We start from the raw sequence: 18,955 nt of genomic DNA on the forward strand, positions 1-18,955 counted from the left end.
GTCTGACATAGACATTTTGATAAAGAATAAACATTATTGGAAAATATCCTTCAGAGGGCAATGTGCATGCCAAGAGTCACTTAACTGACTGCATTCTTCTTTCAAATTCTAGATTATGAATGTTGTTCCATGTAAGAAAAAAAAGGATCACTAATTCAGTAAAGTTCATAGATATCTCTTTCTGATATGGCACTAATGGGTAGTTAGCCACCGCCTCTGAGGTAAATCTAACTTTTGGAAATTTCTAGAAACCTAGAAGAAACCACCTCAACTCCAAAGTTTCCATCCAGTTTAGGAGGCCAGTAGCAGACAACAGAACCTGCCCCATTTTCACTTCCTCTGAGACCTCTTGCCTATCATTAGCCAACCTTCTGCTATCTGTCCCAAACTTTCACCTAAAGATAAAAAGAAAAAGCTTATAATTCACTACAGTTCATTAAAATGAAAATAAAATTTATTTTTCATCAAAATGAAAAAATATGACTCATTTATTATTAGCATATAAATGGCATTTTTTAATGTCACTCTGCCTCAAAATCACTTACATTTTCAGTGATCACAGCACATAAAATTAATTTTTGATAGCCTTTTGTGATTTGGCTGAAAATTCCTATTTCTTTTTGTGCTTTAAACAGCAAACTGTATCCACCGCTATTCATAGCAAATTTTAGATAATGAAGCAATTAAAAATACATGGATTTAAGATCTTATCTCATTTTTTCCTTTGGCCTATTTCTGCTTCATTATTCATGAAGGGATATGTTTAATTCAGAGTTAGTAATTGCAGATATATCTAGTATAAACTGCCTCGTATTCTTTACCCATTTCAATTTATTTCAGCAAATAGACCTCTATTTGAAAAAAAGTAGTTGAGAGTGGGGAGAGTAGGATAAAAATGCAGAAATCTATATGTGTGTGTGTATGTGTGTTGATGGGCACGCCCAAACAAGATTTCAAAATAATTACGTTTCCTAAGCATTTACCAAGAGCCACGTACTGTGCTGAACAATTACATATGGCATTTCATTCAGTTCTAAGAGCGATCTTATTAGGGAGGTAAAGTTAGTGCTTCCATGGCTTACATATAGAGACTGAGGCTCAGAGAGGTTGTAAAATTGACTGGAAGGCACACAGTTAGAAATGACAGAGAACCAGGATTGCGACCTGGTTTACCTGCCTCCAGAGCCTGTGTGTCCAGCCATCCATTACACTGTTTCCTGTGTCCTAGGACTACGTGCTTCTGAACCTCAGAGAGATTAGTCAAAGGCTTGAAATCATCCTGCTGCTCCACCTCTAGTAGCGTCCCTAGTTCGTAAAGTTGACACCAGATATTTGGAGAATCACACCATCTTAATTTGGTTTGTTCTTAGGGATGCACCCAGTGGTTTAAACCTGATGTTCAAACTGGTTTTTAACATCTACATTTAATATTAGATAGATTGGCGGGTGAAAGGCAAAAGGATTTCTCATGATTGGGCTTTTTTCAAAGAGTGTGTTTCCTTGGCACATGTAAAACGTTATTTGGGGTGGAAGAAAGCTTGATTTATGAAAATCCTACTTATGCCACAGAGAGGCAGAATTAAGGGCTGCCAATGACCATGCCTAGCAATCCTTTAGAGTGCACATTTCTCAGCTGCAGAGAGGATTGTGTCCAAAAAATAGGTAGGATTCACTCTGCATGCCAATTGCTATACTGCCAGAAGGCCATGCCATCTGGATGTCATCCTAATATACTTCCTCCTTCACCCAGAGTAAATCCCTGTCATCATGTGTAAGCGTTATAACATAATCTCTGGGTCCCAGGCTTGGCTGGTCACTGCCTAGCTTGGGAAGGTGACCATAAACCTTCTGAGTCTCAGTTTCCCTGAATGGAAAGGGAAAATAATTATTAAAATGAGGATAAATATGGCTGAGGATTGAAAAAGAGAATGCTTAGCAGAAAATCTGGTTGATGGCAAACTCTTAATAAGGTTAGTGTTAAATAAGTGAAAACATCTATACCATCAGCAGAGAGCTACCTGTATTTTGTTCTACTTCTTTTCCTTTTTTTTTTTTTTTCTGGAGAAAAATGACAGGGACTCACTTTCCAAGAAATTACACTATGTTCAATGCCTTTCCATCAAGAGCAGGCAATGTTCCGTATCCGGCCATTGGTAAGTATCAAATGGGCTCATGTCAGACAAAGAATGGCTTTTAATCTCCCTTTATTTGCCATGTCACCTGTCAGTGACCTCGACTGTTGCCGGCTGCCTCCTGTTCTGCAGTTTACTGATAACTGTGTTTACGGCTTTTGAAGTCATGTCTGCCGAAAACCACATCTGGTTCACCGCCGCCTCAACAGACACACAATGAAATATAAAGGCTAATTCTGCAGTGTACACAATCCGTGTCTGTTTTCCCAGAGGATTCCAGATGGAGTGAACTCAGCAGAGGCAGTTCATTGAGGGCTGGCGATTCTGGGGGAGGATAAGAGGACAGGATGGGACTTGAAATCCTCAATGAACTGACAGGGGTACCTTGACCTCAGACACAGGGATGGGAGAGGGTGCTCTCACCCCAGGGAGGGCTGTGATGTTTTGCAAAAGTCCTCCTTCCCTGTTAGTCTACCAGCCACCTTTGTGCAGAGCGGGTCAAGATTTCTCAAATGAAGTAATATTTCCCAGCCTAGTTGTCTCACTTGCAAAACATAATACGAATATTGATGTCAGGAGGAAGTCTAGTGCTATAGGAGTGGCAGGAGAGGCGTTTTATACCTTATTAGGGTATGAATAATGGCATCTTTATTTAAAAGTCTAATAAAAATGTCAGCCACTGTTTATTGAACATCTGCTATATGCCAGATGCTAGTAGTCTTAAGTACTTCCCTTGCCTGGACACAATTCTGTGAAGTAGCTGTAGGTGTTGTTATGTCCATTTTACAGATGTGGAAATTAAAACTCAAAGAGGTAAAGCAACTTGCCCAGTGACGGTCAGTCCTTAGCACTTGAGTTGCTTCGTGGTTTTGATTGTTGGCCTGTATCTCGCTGATGTTGAATATATGCCTAGTAGTTTAATTGCCATGTCATAGGCTGTACATATGTTCACTGCTAGACCATTTTCCAAAGTCATTATATCAATCCAAGCAGCAGAGCCAAATGTGAAAGTGAGTCTGGCTGATTCCTGCTCTAATATTTTTAGATACAGCAATAGATCCCATCAAAGTGCCAGGTGTAAATAACAGGGACTTGCCAGGAAAACTTTGCTCCTGGCAAGTAGAGAGTTTTTATTATGGTGGCTGCTTTGTTTTGTAAACATTTTTATTAACATAAACCGTAACATACAAACAATGTGGATAAATCTCAAGTGAAGAGCTCATTGAATTTTTACAAAGTGATTACTCCTCCGAGACCTGATCAAGGTATAGGACATTACGAACACACCCCACCAGCCTACCTCCAACTTAGTTCTTATTCAAGACGATCTTTATCACCCCTTTGCATTTCCATACACATTTTGGAACCTTTGTCCACAACAAAAAACCCTGCTGGAATTTTGAATGAGATTGTATTAAATTGAAGCGTTAATTGAGAATTTTATTAGATTGGTGTTTTTTCTATCCTTAATACTTAGAAGAATTCACTGGTAAAGTTATTTGGGCCAGAAGTTGGTGTGTGTGTGTGTATGTGTGTGTGTGTTGTGTACGTGGGCAGGAGGGATGGATTATAATTGCAGGTGCAATTTATTTATTAGCTATAGGAGTATTCAGATTTTCTGATGTTTCTTGTGCCAGTTTTGCTAAAGGAAAGTTCCCATTTCATCTAAATTTTCAAATCTATTGGCTTAAGCCTCTTTTACAATACATTGAAGGGATTATTTTGTGTAATAGAAATGTTCTATGTCTTGAAGATGACATGTCAAATGTTTACATGGGGGTATACACTTGTCAAGATTTATTTAACTGTACACTTAAGGTGAGTACATTTTATTATTTCACCTATAATTTTGGGAAAAAAATGTTTAAAGTCCGTTAAAATAAAGCGTTGGCAGTAAACTAGAGGACATACTGCGAGAGAAGGTGTATTATTGGTGCAACCACGTGAGAAAACAATTTGGAAATAACATTACAAATTGGACATGTGCATATGTTATCACTTCGAAATTCCACCTATAGGTACATGCTTTAGGGAAATTCTCCTATATACGCTCCAAGAGATAGCACAACATTTATTGCAGCTCTGTTTGTAACAGAAAAAAAAATGAAAAAAATGTTATTATCATTCAGAAGGTAAACGGTGGTGAATAGGCATAGTAGACACTCTTTTAACTTTCCCCCTCTCCTGTCTCTTCAGGAGAAGATGTGTGCATTTTATCGTATGTAAGCTATGCCTCAAAACATACAAAATAATAAAAATTTAAGAGAGGATGATAATAATTGTATCTGCCTCTTAAGAGGGCAAGCAGAGCTTTTGGGTCCTGGAGGTTTGGGCGCCCTCACTCAGCACAGAGGGGAACGGTTGTGGAGTTAGAACAGAGAGGAAGTGATCCGCTGCTGGGATGGCTTGACCGCAAGACTGGGAATGGAGGTTGTGCAAGGGATGGAAGCCTCAGTGACGACTGCTCGTGAATGTAATGAATGAGTCAAGAGTATAGAGTGGAAATCTGTGGCTGAGTCTGTGGTCCATTGGAGACGAATCTCTGAGGGGCATCTCTGCATTATACAGAGTCAATGAATATGAAAGTCAGTTATATTAAATGATTTGTCTAAGGCCACACAGTCAGTAAAGGACAGGACCATCTGAGTCCAGAATCCTAGAATTTTCCATTACACCAGACTGTCCCCAAATTAATCCCTTCTTGAACCTACTTCTCAACTATGCATTTTACTTTGAATTTCAATGGAGATAGCTACTTGATTTGTATTCCTTTCCACTTCTCCAAGCAGTTCTAAAGTAGGTAAGGCTTGAGATGGTGTATAAGGAACGAGAGGTGACAGTTGGGAGAAATCCCAAGTAGAAATGACAAATCATTCCTGTAAAATTTGGGGTATATGTCACCAGTAGGAGCAGTCACTGTAATGTAGTAGAAAACTCTGATGGAGAAATGAGCAATGCCCTGTTTACCTGTAGGCTGGGATAGAATATAAAAGAATGACAGAAATATTGGCAAGGCTGGGGACCAACCAGAACTCCCACACATTGCTGGTGGGAGTTACTCTGGAAAACAATTTGCATCTATTTCTAATAAAATTAAATACACCCCTAACCTATGACCCTGCAGTTTAAATTCTAAAATTATACCCAAGATAAATAGGTACATATGTCCACAAAATAATTTGTATAAGAATGTTCATAGAGGCTTAATTCATAATAGTCCCAAACTGGAAAAATGCAAGGTCTTTGATAGGAAAATAGATAATTGGGGTATGTTCATATAATGTAATATCATCAATTAAAAAGCATGAATATGGAAAAACATAATAACATGGATGATTTTCAAAAACATTATGTTGAGCAAAAGAAGCTGGATACAAAAGAGTGTCTACTGTATCACCCAATTTATAAATAGCAAAAACAGGCAAAGCTAATCTGTAGTGATTAAGGTCAGACAGTGGTTACATGCAAGGTAGGGGCACTGGCTGGAAAAAGGTCATGAGGGATTTTACTGAGTTGATGAAAATGTTCTATAACCACATCTGGATGGTGGTTACATAAGGCATATACCCGTGCATAAATCCACTGAGCTGTACACTTAAGATGTGTGCATTTTGGGCTTCCCTGGTGGCACAGTGGTTGAGAGTCCGCCTGCCGATGCAGGGGACATGGGTTCGTGCCCCGGTCCGGGAAGATCCCACATGCCGCGGAGCGACTGGGCCCGTGAGCCGTTGCCGCTGAGCCTGCGCGTCCAGAGCCTGTGCTCCGCAACGGGAGAGGCCACAGCAGTGAGAGGCCTGTGTACCGCAAAAAAAAAAAAAAAAATTAAAATAATAATGATAACAACAACAACAGTAACATTAATAGTAACAGTAGTTACAGAAGCCAAGAATTATTAAGCCTGACACTGTATTAGGAGCTTATTTTATGCAGCAGGTATTTTCCCAGTCACAAAACTCAGATGGGTGAAAATGGAACTTTATTTTTCTCTAACTGAATTTAATTTCACTCTCAAGCACTCACTTCCACTCTACCCTGGAAAATTGAATTAGAGGAAATGAAATCACCTGTGGCTTATAAGTCAGTCTCTTTTGGATACTACTCAGTTGATCCAAGTTTCTGTCTCCAATTGCTTTCTGTCCTTCTCACCAGGGATGCTTGAAGGTGCTGGTGTGAAGTGGAGACTTAGCTTTGGGGCATGCCAGACCATGGGGAGGAGTGTTATTCTCTGCTGTCGCCACCGTGTATAGTTGTGTATGCCTGTTGCTTGTGTTGCTGCTGACCATGTTTCTACAGTAACCTTTGGTTTTCAAGTCAAAGTACCCACATCCCCAACCCCCAACCGTGAGGACATGTGTTGGTCTCCTGGTTCTCACAGCCACTTCTGAGCCTTTCTCAGGAGACTGAGAGCTCTCAACTGCTTTCCCCACACCACACTCGTACGATAAGGATTTACAGGTCTGCCCTCACTTCTATCCACCCAGACAGTCCCCTCAGCCTCTCCTACTCTATGGCTTGGGTGCCATGTTGGACAAGGATCTTCTGTATAATTCTTACAGACTCCTGGGGAATGAGGCAGTGGCTTCTCTGCTCTAGGATTCCCCCAAACTCATCTATGGCTTTGTTCATCATCCTAGATTAAATGCATTCTGTTTATCTAGAGTCAGCATGTACAATCCTGGTAGTTTCAAATGACCTTCAAAAAAAATCTCCTCAAAAGATAGGCCAATCAGTGCTCCAGCTGAAGATGGAAAACAATCAATACTGCTTTGTAATCTGGATAATAACTATGTAAGTTCAGGACTGAAATAACAGCAAAGGCCTGAAGCTGGAATCAATATGAATTAGGATTCTCTGTCCATTTATCATTAAGGCTAATCGGTTGTTGGCTTTGAACAGAAGACTCAGACCTTGATTAGAGCTGTCAGTGGTAAGGAGTCAATTAAAATGTGTTTGGCTGCACTAGTGTGTTTGAATTTCAAATCATCTGAAATCCTGGTGTGGCGTAAAGGGCAAGTTTTCTCATATGCAAAAGGAGGGAGTTGGAACAGACAGTTGATCTCAAAGTTCTCTTCCAGCTGTGAAGGATTCTCTTTGGTAATAGGAAGGTAAACAGAATCTTAATTCATTCCTTGTTGACTTTAGTTCTTTATTTTGCATAAGGGAGGAAAAGCAGCCCACGTTTGGTATTTAAGGAAAACATACATTTATAATTCATCTATATGCAGTCATATACATTATAACTGTGAGTCCAAAAGATACCTCCCTTAATAAGCAAGTGAGAATTTATAAGCTTGCTTTCACCCACCTCACTACCATTATTTATCTTATATTAATGGCCTTTCTACCCAGTAGACTGCTCTAAGTCAATTAACTTTTATTTTTTTAATGACATCTTTGGATTGGGGCAAGCCATTGGGCTCTCAGCTCATTTGCAATTTCTCCATTGTTTAGGAATGCCCTGGCTTATGTCAAGAGGATGTGTTGGTTCATTTTGAGCCTAATTTTGGCTTTCACCTGGATTCAAAGCACCTGAGGATGTCTTATGGGCCTGTCAAGTATCTATTTGAACGAGCTAATTTTTATGGTGGCAATAGAGTTGAAAGGGGCAATAGAGAAGGTGGTTTATACACAGGGTACCTCGGGAGAGCAACATAGTCATAAAGACTGCTGGCTTTGGGGACAGACATTCTTCGTCCCTCTTCCTATTTCTGTGATATTGGGACAGTTGCTTAAACTTCTGGGCTTTGTTTGCATATCTACAAAGTGAGGACAATTACTACCAACCTCCTGTGGTCATTCTGAGGGTTCGGAGTAGCAGTGCATACTTGGGGCTTAGCTTGCTGCCCTGCACAGAGTTAAGTGTTCAATAAACCTTAGCTTCTATTTTAATGTCTGCCCCTTATCTGGTCCCTTTAACTTGTTTCTGAGCCTTCCATCAGAAGGTTTTCACAAAAGAGCTGTTTTCACAAGGGACCATGTGAAATGTTAAGGTGGGTCCAGAGATCCTGGATTTTATTTTTGAAGTCAAGAGCCAGGGAAATATGAGTTATTACTATTCATGACCTCATTTGTCCCTGAAGCTGATGAGGCTCAAGGGAGCTCTGAATACATTTATATTTGCTTTCCTATACACATACCTTTCCTTTGTTTTTTTTTTTTACATCTTTATTGGAGTATAATTGCTTTACAGTGGTGTGCTAGTTTCTGCTTTATAACAAAGTGAATCAGTTATACATATACATATGATACCATATCTCTACCCTCTTGCGTCTCCCTCCCTCCCACCCCCTCTATCCCACCCCTCTAGGTGGTCACAAAGCACCAAGCTGATCTCCCTGTGCTATGTGGCTGCTTCCCACTAGCTATCTACCTTACGTTTGGTAGTGTATATATGTCCATGCCACTCTCTCGCTTTGTCACAGCTCACCCTTCCCCCTCCCCATATCCTCAAGTCCATTCTCTAGTAGGTCTGTGTCTTTATTCCTGTCTTACCCCTAGGTTCTTCATGACATTTTTTTTTCTTAAATTCCATATATATGTGTTAGCATACGGTATTTGTCTTTCTCTTTCTGACTTACTTCACTCTGTTTGACAGACTCTAGGTCTATCCACCTCATTACAAATAGCTCAATTTCGTTTCTTTTTATGGCTGAGTAATATTCCATTGTATATATGTGCCACATCTTCTTTATCCATTCATCCGATGATGGACACTTAGGTTGTTTCCATCTCCTGGCTATTGTAAAGAGAGCTGCATACCTTTCCTTTTGTCTTGGTGCTTTTCATATTGATTGAGCCACAAGCTGCCTGGAAGGCACCCTTAAGAAAAATGATTTCTCTACTCACAGAATACTTCCGACATCAGTGTGTCAGGATTTTCCCCACACCAACCAATTCTCCAATTCTCCAATTCTCCAGACACCAACTAGGTGTCCTACAATTCATTTCTGATACTAGTTATCCAGAGTTAGGGTGGATCCCACAGATTGAAGCCTCAGTCCCACAAGACTGCCCAACTCGTCCCCCAATTTAGATGCCAGTTGCAAGTCCCAGATTGTCATCTGTCCTTCTGACCAACTGGCTATTAATTGGAGGTTCTCACACCTCACTCCTCTATATAATGGCTCACAGAACTCAGAGATCCACTTTACTTATGTTCACTTGTTTATTATAAAGAATATTATAAAGGATACAAATGAATAACCAGATGAAAATGTACACAGGGTGGCATCTAGAAAGGTCCCGAGCATAGGAGCTTGTCCCTGTGGAGTTGGGGTGTGCCACGCTCCTGACATGTGGCTGTGTTCACTAACCTGGAAGCTCTTCAAACCCCATTGTTTAAGGATTTTCACGGAAGCTTCCTCACCTGAGCATGACCCATCATTAACTCATCGTCTTTGGAGAATGGGGGATGGGGCCGAAAGCTTGGTCTTTCTGGTGACCCGCCCCCATCCTGAAGGTATCCAGGGTCCCATCAAGAGTTTCCTTGTTAGAGCAAAGGATGTTTCTGTCACCCAGGAAATTCCAAGGGATTTAGGAGCTCTGTGTCAGGAACCGGGCGCAGAGACCAAATATATGTTTCTCACGGTGTCACACACCCCAACATTCTCCTCATAACAGCTAACATTTTTGAACATGTACCGTATGTCAGGCACAGTGCCATGTACTTTGACATGAATATCTCACTGAATCCTCATGATAATCTTTTGAGACAGGTCATCACTTTATAGATGAAGAAATGGAGGTTTAGGGAAGTGAAATCATTTCCTCAAGGTCACTTAGCCAATAAATGAGGGATCTGGGATTTGAATCTTGCCTGCCCGGAGCACCCAAACTTAACCTCCACTTTGTCAACACAGTTCCACAGCCTTCAAAGCCCTCAACTTTTCACCAACTAGCTCTGTTTGATGAGTTGAACCCCTACATGGGTGATTCTGCAGTGTCAATGCTCCACATGCTTTCTCTCCAAAGACTGGGGCTGCTTAGATCATGTGCACAAATACATCCAGCCAAAAATGCCAGAGAAATGCTGCCTTGTGCCTCCAAGTCCCTTCATTTCTCCCACTCAGCACAAAGGCTTCACGTGAGAGAGGATTTGCAAATGATGTACACATACACCTGCTGACACTCGTCATTTTTAATCGAGACATCGTCTCCTGCTACCCAGCTTTGACACTCTGCTTACGCAGCCCTCTCTGGTATCCAGACAACAGCAATTTTCTCTGTTAGCCAATTACCATTCACTGAATGTTCCAGTACTCTCATGCCTGCAGAAAACGTTTCTGGGGAAGGAGGCACTTTTCCCAGAGCCCGGATGGTGATGAATTGCCACCATAATGCTGTGTATTCACCTACACTGGGTAGATTTTCCTTTCCTGCTGAAAGAAGGGATCTCATTCTGCAGATACACTAATGATGTGTAATTATCATCACTGCAAGCCTTCTACACATCTGGGCTAATGGCTCCAGCTTCCATGAGGATTCTCATATTTTTTCCCAGTTCTGTACTTGAATAGTTCTGTGCTGCCCCTGGTAGTGGGAACAGTTGTCTTCCAGGTAAATTTAAACATCCTGGCTTGATACACCTGGGTTATAACATGTGACGATAATAGCATCATCCCACGTTTCAATCATATCTTTACTCCTCGTGGTTGAATAGTTAATTCAGTTTTGTTAAGACTCAGTCGTCTTTAAAATAGCCCTGCCTGACAGAAATACTAACGTCAGGAATTCATGAGCAATTGGACCCCAAGGTCAAAAAAAGGGAATGTGTAGTCAAACCTAGCCTTGCTTGTCACAGTGGAGTGGGGCTCGGGGAATTATTAAGCAGCCAGCAGGGAAAGCAGAGGAGATAACGTTCTTTCCATGCAAGTGCTTTTTCTCAATGCAAAATGCTCTTTGGAGTCTGTACGGGGTAGTTTCCACTCATTTCATATGGAGGAGGTATGCATCTAAGCCCTCAGACGCAAGTGTGAAAGAAATACCACTTTTTATCTTCCTTATTTTAACTCAACTTTACTCTGAACTCTCAAACTTCGAGGTTGGTAAAAAAAAATAATTTCAGTCAATACTGAGCTTCCTCATCCCTAGAGTTCATTTAGTATTTGTTGAGTTGAATACTTATTTGTAGGAGACCCACTGCTGAGAAGCACTGATCTGTGGACCTTCTGCTTCTATGTTAAGCTTGGAGCCCAAGACCCTTTGGTAGGGCTGAGGGTCCCTGAGCTTTGGGTCCAGCTTGCAGAGGGCTCCTTATAGCCTGTCCTGATTTTCCAGGCATTGCTCCTACACAGGCCGAATTTTCTACTCTTCAAGGGACCCTCATTCTCCATTTTCACCCTCTTCCTATCTCTTGAGGGAATCCCTGACTCCCCCTGGCTGTTTCTCACTCCCCTGAGTCTGGTAAAGCTACTTCATCCCTTTCTTCATGTGAAACTTTAACAGAATATGGTAAACTTTACTGACTGTAAAGACTCTGCAGTCTGCTCAGTAAAGATCACTGAGCTGTCTTTGGGATGGAAAACCAAACAAACATACAGTGAAAAAGCCACATATTAATAATTCAAAAAAATGTATCTACCACAGGTAGAAGAAAACAAACTCAAAACATTAATTTCCTCCTATACTTTCTCTTGCAGTAGTGAACATACAGGGCTCAGATTCCATGGTAATTGGAACAAGAATCACAGAGCTGCATTCCATTTTTTAATTGGCTCATTAGTACTACTTCAACCATCTTATCTCATGGGTATCCACCCTGCCTTTTATGGCTGGGGTGGTCCCCCCCTACCCCGGCCCCCTCTTAGATCTTAATTTTGCAAATAAGGACTGAGAAGTGGCATTAAGATCAGCCTCATTATCACGTTTCAGTTTGGCACTGTGTTTCTCTCTCCATCTTTATTAGCAGAGTCTGATTCTTTACGCTTATTTGCATAATTCCTAACGTCATGGGTTTATTCAGGAGGCCCTTTGATGAAGGAATGAAGAAGATCCTCTCTACACCAAAGGGCTCTTCATTAAAATGCAGTGGAACATAGCACCTAGGAAAGCAAACTGTGTAGGTTGCTGGACCACCTGGATTGAGTTCTGATCAGCCACTTCCTGCCTGTGTGACCCTCGGCAAGCTGCTTAACCACTCTGGGCCTCAGTTTCTCCATTTGCAAAAATGACAGGCATGTGGCAACAGCAGCTCCCTGGTAGCACATAGTTCATGATTTGCCAATCTGAATTAATCCATGGAAAGCACTTAAACAGAGCCTGGTATGTACTCCTAGGCATTATTATCATCATCCTTTTCTTTTTATTAATGTAAACATTTTGTTGAAGAGTGACATACGTACAGAAAAGTGCCTGAGTCATTAAGGTAAAGCTCAGTAAGCTTCCAAAAGGGACACATCTAAGTAAGCAGCACCCAGATCAGCAAACAAAGCATGAGGAGAATTCCAGAAGTATTTTCATGTCCATTTCTTGCCACTAACCCCTTACCCACAAGGGGTAACCACTATCCTGGCTTCTAAAAACTGCAGGTTTGTTTTTGCCAGTTTTTGAACCTGATATAAATGGAGTCATACAGGATGCACTATTTTTATTTGATTTATTTTGCTTAATATTTTTGTGAGTTTCATTCTCTGTTTTAGTTGGTAGAAATAATTCATTTTTCATTGCTGTGTAGTGTTCCATTTGGGGAATAATATGCAACAATATGTTTATCCATGTGGTGCATGTTTAAGTTGTTTCTATATTTTGTCTATGAAGTATAGCCATGCTATAGTACATTCTAATGCACACTTTTTGGCAGAATTTGCATATATGTGCATTTTTATAGGTCCATATTTCAGTATGAAATTGCTGAGTCATAGGGTATGAATTTGTTCAACTTCAGCAGACACTGCCAAACAGTGTCCAGTTGCTCCACACCCTTACCAGCATTTGGTATTGTCCATCTTTTTCCTTTTAGCCAATTTGGTGGCTGTGTCGTTGTATGACATTGTATTTTATCCACCAAATATCTGATACAATATTTTATTTTTCCAATGTTTCATTTTGAAATAATTTCAAACTTATAGACAAGTTTCAAGACTAGTACAAATTATGTATGCTCTTCACCTATATTTATCAACTGTTAATTTTCCATGTTTGCTTTTATTTTCTCTCTACGTGTGTGTGTGTATATATATATATATATATGCATAGTGTTTTTTAAACATTTTGTTTCATATATCGTGCCCCATTTACCATGAAATTCTTCAGAGTGTGTGTGCCAAGAACCATCTCTTAAGTCACAGCACAATAATCAAAATCAGAAAAAATTCAGTATTCACACAATATAATTATCTATAGACTTTATTGTCATCTCGCCAGATGTTCCTATAACACCCTTTATAGTATATTTTTTTCAGGTTCAGTATTCAATCCAGGATCATGCGTTGCCTTTAGTTTTCATGTCTCTGTCTTTACTCTGGAATGTTGCCTCAGTCTTTCTTTGTCTTTGGGATATTGACATGTTTTGAAAAGTGTTAAGAATGTCCATAAATTTTGGTTTATCAGATGTCTCCTGATTAGATTCAGGTTATACATTTTTACCAGATTATTAAACGAGTGATGTTCTGTCCTTCTCAGTGATCGTTCAGTTGGTGTATGACATTGGTTTGTTCTACCACTATTGGTATTAACTTTGATCACTTGATTAAAGGTTTCTCCATTATAAAATTAATTTTATGCCTTTGTAATTAATCAAGAATTTTAGGGCATATACTCTGAGGCTATGCAAGTATCCTGTACCTCATCAAACTTACACCCACTCCTTTTAGCATCTATTGGTGATTTATGCCCAAATCAGTTATTACTATGATGGTTGCAAATGGTAATTTTCTAATTCCCTTATTCCTTCCTCATTAATTAGTTTGCATTCTACAGTAAATGCTTTCCTTTCCCTCAATTAATTAATCACCTCCTGAAGAAATAATGTCATTAGACTAACAAGAGCAGCACTGTGATACATGCTGAGTTGTGGACACAGCAAAGGAAAGCTCACCTAAAGAAGCAACATTTGGGGCTTCCCTGGTGGCACAGTGGTTGAGAGTCCGCCTGCCGATGCAGGGGACACGGGTTCGTGCCCCGGTCCGGGAGGATCCCACATGCCGCAGAGCGGCTGGGCTAGTGAGCCATGGCCGCTGAGCCTGCGCATCGGAACCTGTGCTCCGCAACACGAGAGCCCACAACTGTGAGAGGACTGTGTACCACAAAAAAAAAAAAAAAAAAAGAAAAAACATTTGAGCCTGAAAGGGGGCTGAAAGAGGACTAGAAAGAGTGAGGCAGTGGGAAGAGCAGGTCCAGATGCTGGGAGTTAAAGGAGGGCCTGAGAGGCCTTCAGCCTGGTTGGAGTGTAGCAGGTGAGGGGATGTGGGTTGAGAGGGTGGAGGGTAAGCCTGGAGCAGTCATTAAGATTAATTCAGACATTACACTGGATTTCCCTATTTGGAAGACCTTTCTCACCATGCCTGCCCTTTCATGTCAGGCTCACCTACATTCAAATTCCCACCTCTTTCTTTTATCTATTGCTTTTCACCAAATAATCCCAAAGTTTAGTGGCTTAAAACAACAATGGTTTATTATTTTTCATGCCTCTGTGGATTTTGAATTGGGACAGGGTTCATCAGGGTGGTTCTTCTGTTCCATGTGGTGTTGGCTGATGTCTTTCACTCAGCTGCCCTCTTGGCTGCCTAGGCTGGGATCAAATGTCCAAGAAGTTTCCCTCACATTTCTGAGCACTTCAGTTCTCCTTCCCATGACTCTCTCTGTGTGATATCTCATCATTCAGTAGTCCAGGCCAAGAGTCTCATATCATGATGGCTGCTTCTAAGAGCAAAAGTGGAAGGTGCCAGGCCTCATAAGAGCTAGTTCCATTTTCATTCTATTGATAAGTCACCAGGCAGCCTAGATTTCATTGGGAGGAGAAATGGTTTTCATCTCTTGATGGGTGGAGCAGCATGTACATACGAGCAGGAAAGGAATTGGTGGTGGCCATCTTTGAAGACTATCTACCATGCCACCTCTTCCAGGAAGTATTTCCTGACTTTTCCAGGCCACCTTCCTACCAATATATAACAACTATTGTTTTGGGCCTTAGTTGGGCTTATGTTATACAGTGCTTTATATTATTTCCAAATCATTCCAAGTATCGATATTTTAGCTTCCTTGATTCCCTAGAATATTAGTAGACCCTAATTTACTTTAATACAGTAATTAACAAATAAATTTGGGTAGGAATAATATCATGCCATTTATCGAATGACAACCATGTGCTAGGCCTACACTAGATACTTTACGTTAATTATCTACTATATCCTCTAAGGAATATATAAAAATCTCTATTTTTTAAGAGAAAAAAAAAACAGGATCCAGAAAGGAAACATAAATTGCTTAAGATTATCCTGCAAATTTGGGTCAGTGTTAGCACTGATTCCCAGGTCTGTGTGATTCTAGAATTGTGTTGCAATTTTCCAACATGTAGTCACTTACTGAGTAGTCACCATGTGCTTGGCCCTTTGCTTAGTGCTGGACATCCAGAAGTGCATAGATTTCTGCCCTTGGTCTAATGGAGAAGGAGGATTTGTAAACAAATAATGACAAAAAAATGTTTAAAGGACAACATGTTAAATGCTAGAGTAGAGGTCTGAGACTCCAGACCTGGGGTCATCAACTCTGCCAGACAGTGGGGGGAGACGTGACAGTGTCAGAGACATTTGAACTGTGACTTGAAGGATAAATAGGAATTCACTAGGTAAAGGAGAATAAGTGGGGAGAGTGACTGGAGATGAAGTTGAAGAAGCAGATTGGGTTCAGATTGTGAAGAAAAGGAAATCAATATTATTGAGTAGCCTTTATAAGTGATCACCTGCCTTGTCACTGAATACTAAAATATCTCTGACAAGGTTATTTTCTTTTCCCCGTTCTTATAGATGGGGAACTGAAGTTCAGAGAGATCAGTAAAATACCCAAGGTTACATTAAATAGTTTGGACTTTATCCTCTAGGTACCAGGGAGCCAACAGATATTTTCAAAACCAGAGCATGACCTGAGTTGATGGAGACATGAATGCTGGTGCCGTACAGAAGTGATAAAGAGTGGGTAGAGGCTGGCAGTGTAGAAACCAGATTTAGGAGGCTCTTCCTAGTACCATCTATGAATTGATGAGGACCTTGATGAATTTGATGGCAACAGGATGGAGAAGAGGGGCTGAATTTAAGTAGCATTTATGAGGCCTAATTAATGGGGTTGAAGGACTGATAGGACACAGAAAGGAAGGAAGAGTCAAGAATGATTCAAACCTTCCAGTTTGTGAAATAGAGTCACAGATGTAGAAAACAAACTTATGGTTACTGGGGGGAAAGGGAGGGGGGAGGCATAAATTGGGAGATTGGGATTGACATATACACACTACTATATATAAAATAGATAACTAGTAAGGACCTACTGTATAGCACAGGGAACTCTTCTCAATACTCTGTAATGGCCTATATGGGAAAAGAATCTAAAAAAGAGTGGATATAGGTATATATTTAACTGATTCACTTTGCCATACAGCAGAAACTAACATAACATTGTAAATCAACTATACGCCAATAAAAATTCAAACAAAACAAAACAAAAGCTTCCAGTTTGGAAGATTACATGTTTGATATTTTCATCAGTGGAGACATGAAGGCAACAGAGCTCAGCAGTTAAGCAAACTCAGGGGTTTGTATCCTGGTTCTGTCCCTTACTTACTTCATGACTTGATCTCTCTGAATCTCTCTTTTCCACACCTGAAAATGGGAATAACAGTATTACCGAACTCATTAGCTGCATTAAATAAGCTAACACACGAGCAGCGCTTAGCACAGAGCTCGGCTCATGGTAAGCATTTAATGAATATCAACTACTATTTATTCGTTCAGTGGATATCTGTCGAGCAATTTCCACTTTCCTAGGTTCTGGGGATTCAGACTATAAATAAAATAGTCAAAGTTCTTTCATTCATGGAGATTACATTCTTGAGGGCAACATGAGAGCACAATAATACAAAAGCTAACTGCAGAGAATGTGAAATACATGAAAAAAAAAAAAAGATCCAAAAGGGCTAAAAGATAAAACACAGTTGTCAGGGAAACTCTAGATGGGAAATAGTTCTTAACTGTAGATGACTTGTTCCATCCCCTCCCCAGGGGACATTTGGCTATATCTCGAGATATTTTGGGTAGTCACAACTTGCAGGGAAGTGCTAAGGGCATCTAGTGGGTTGAGGCCAGGGAAGCTGCTAAGCCTCCCACAATGCACAAGACGGTCCCCACAAGAGACAGCGATCTGGCCCCAGATGCCAATAGTCCTGAGGTTGAGAAACTCTGAGAAAGGGTCATGAGAGGAAGTCTTTCCGAGGAGAGTGTATTTGATCTGGGAGCTCAAGGGGGAGGGGAGGAACCAGTCTTGAGAACGGCTGACCCTAGAGCATTTTAGGCAGAGGAAACAACAGCATCTGCAAAGCCCAGAGGAGGGAAGGGCACTGTGCATGGAAGGATCAGAAAAAAGGCCGGGTGGCTGGTAAACTGTGATAAATGGGAGACAATCTCTGCATTAGCCGAGACTAGAGAAAAAGTTAGCCGCCAGATCATACAAGATCTTAAAGAGTTTGTCTTTTATTCTAAGGATACATACCTGTTCAGGTTTACATCTCATGCTGCAAAAGCCTCACGCTGGCTCCATGTGGATTGCAGGGGGGCAGGGAAAGGAGGCTGCAGTAACTCCTCACGAGATGGTGACACCGAGAGTTTTATCAGTGGGGGTGGAGAGAAGGGAACAGAGCAGAGACACATTCTGGAAGCAGAACAGACGGCACTTAAGAGACATTGGATCTTAGAGGCGAGGGGGAGAGAGAGAAATCAAGGACTACAGCCAACTGTTTGCTGGAGGCGCTGAGTGGGTGGCGGTGTGTTAACGGAGTTGGAAAGATCAGAAGGATGGGGTTCGGGTGGTGGGAGCTGGGGGGTCATTTGGGGCTTTCAGGTCTGAAATGCTGATTCTCTGTCCAAGTGAAGATGTAGGTACACAACTCAGTACACGAGTTTGGAGCTATAGGGGGAGGTCAGGGCTGGCTAAGTACCTCCCACTACCATCATATGTTATACATTATAACATATTTGATGGTACAGTTCTGTCTTTCTGAAGTCTCCCTCTGTATCATCCTGCATGCAGATGTCTGAAGTCTTACAGAGGCATTTTCTCAGAATCACTGCCAAGCCCAACACTGTCATATTTTTAAAGTGTCGCATCCTCCGTGCCCCTCTGAATCAAGTCACACTTTTTTTAAATTTTATTTTATTTTTATTTTTTTGGGCTGTGTTGGGTCTTCGTTTCTGTGCAAGGGCTTTCTCTAGTTGCGGCGAGCGGGGGCCACTCTTCATCGCGGTGCGCGGGCCTCTCACTATCGCGGCCTCTCTTGTTGTGGAGCACAGGCTCCAGATGCGCAGGCTCTGTAGTTGTGGCTCACAGGCCTAGTTGCTCCGCGGCATGTGGGATCCTCCTAGACCAGGGCTCGAACCCGTGTCCCCTGCATTAGCAGGCAGATTCTCTCAACCACTGCACCACCAGGGAAGCCCAAGTCACACTTTTTAATTAAGTTTCTACAAAGCACCGTGCTACCCTCTCTGCTTCTCTCTCTCTCTCTCTCTCTCTCTCTCTCTCTCTCTCTCTCTCTAGGTCTTGGATCTGCCAAGAACATTTTTATACTCGATTCCTAATTGGCTCTGGAAATGGGGGCCTTGTGGTGGAGTACATTTAGAAAGCAC

Source organism: Delphinapterus leucas, chromosome 15 (assembly GCF_059928025.1).
Source record: "Delphinapterus leucas isolate spDelLeu-1000000601 "Yukka" chromosome 15, BTC_Dleu_Yukka2, whole genome shotgun sequence".
NCBI classification, from domain to species: Eukaryota; Metazoa; Chordata; class Mammalia; order Artiodactyla; family Monodontidae; genus Delphinapterus; species Delphinapterus leucas.